The sequence below is a fragment of the Aptenodytes forsteri genome, unplaced genomic scaffold, assembly GCF_000699145.1.
Source record: "Aptenodytes forsteri isolate BGI_AS27 unplaced genomic scaffold, ASM69914v1 Scaffold534, whole genome shotgun sequence".
Classification (NCBI taxonomy): Eukaryota; Metazoa; Chordata; class Aves; order Sphenisciformes; family Spheniscidae; genus Aptenodytes; species Aptenodytes forsteri.
The window spans coordinates 155,941-157,107 of NW_008795712.1; the positions used below are offsets into that span (position 1 = coordinate 155,941).

At 61.1% G+C, this 1,167-nt stretch overlaps 1 protein-coding gene across 1 annotated transcript in view; it reads left to right on the top strand.

Annotated features, from left to right (window-relative positions):
• ADCY3 (adenylate cyclase 3) overlaps nucleotides 1–1,167 on the top strand; it is a 15,656-nt gene that overhangs the window by 6,251 nt on the left and 8,238 nt on the right.

Below are 1,167 nucleotides of genomic sequence, written 5' to 3' on the forward strand. Positions count from 1 at the left end.
AGATACACGTGGCGGGGCCGGGCCAGCGCCACCGGCATCCTCTTTGCTGCGAAATGTGGGTGGATGCTCTGATGTCTAATAAGGGGTTAGGGCCAAGGAGGGGTTTGGGCGATGGGGGCAAATCCTGGGGATGGGGGAATGCTCCGAGTGTGGGCGCCTTTGAGGCCCCAGCTCGTGAGTTCGGAGGGGTATAGGAAGGGACATGGGGATTATTATCTCATGAGCTCTGTTTCCTTAGGGAATTGAGCTAAAAATAGCCTGTGATCTTGCAGGAAAGGCTGCTGGCGTCAGGCCGAGTGGCTGGGGGCAGGGGGGGGGCCATGGGGCAGGGAGCGATGCTGGAGAGGAGCCGGGGAGCTCCTGCATGCCTCCCCGCCGGCAGCCCCCGGGGATGGGGACGGGGACGGGGACACGGTGCCGTCCCTCCAGCAACAGCCCCGCCACGGCTGCGCACAGAACCAGCCCCCCCCGTCCCGGGGGAAAACTCGCTTCATTAACCAAGTTACTTACATTTAGTGCAAATCCCCACGCGCAGCCGGGCAGATCTATCCCTCCTCTGGCTCCGGGGCTGCAGGGCCAGCGGGGACAGCAATGGGTACGATGTCCCCCCGTGGGCTTGATCCTCCTGGGGGTCTTTGGTTGAGTCCTACGCATGGATGTGGGGTACCCACCATGCTTTTAAATTGATAAATCCTCCCCGGCGTGCTTTAACCCAGGTCCATACACCCAGCCCCGACCTCCCCCCCGGGGCAGGACACCCTGAGGCAGCTCGCAAGGACCTTGGGGGACATCGGTGCAGACCCCGAGGTCGCTCCCAGCGCCATGTCCCAGGTTTATCTGAGCTGATAAAACCTTGGCCAACCCAATTCTCAAGCCCCCAGCGAGGGGCTGGGCTCCGTATCGCGCCTGCAGAAGGGATCTGGGTTGCACAAGCAAATTTTGCAGCTCATCAGCCAGTGTCCAAATATGGGACTGTCCCTCCTTCCCACGGCTTTCCGGGGACAGGGACACCGGTGGCTGCAGTGCCCCAAAACTGCCACCCTCCCGTCCTCCCCTGGCTGGGATTTATTCCCACTTGCAAAAAGCTTGATGAGAACGTGTAAAATAGGGAGGAAAATGGTAAAAGCAGCGGCTGGCATCCCCGGCAGAGCATCACCAAGGGGGACC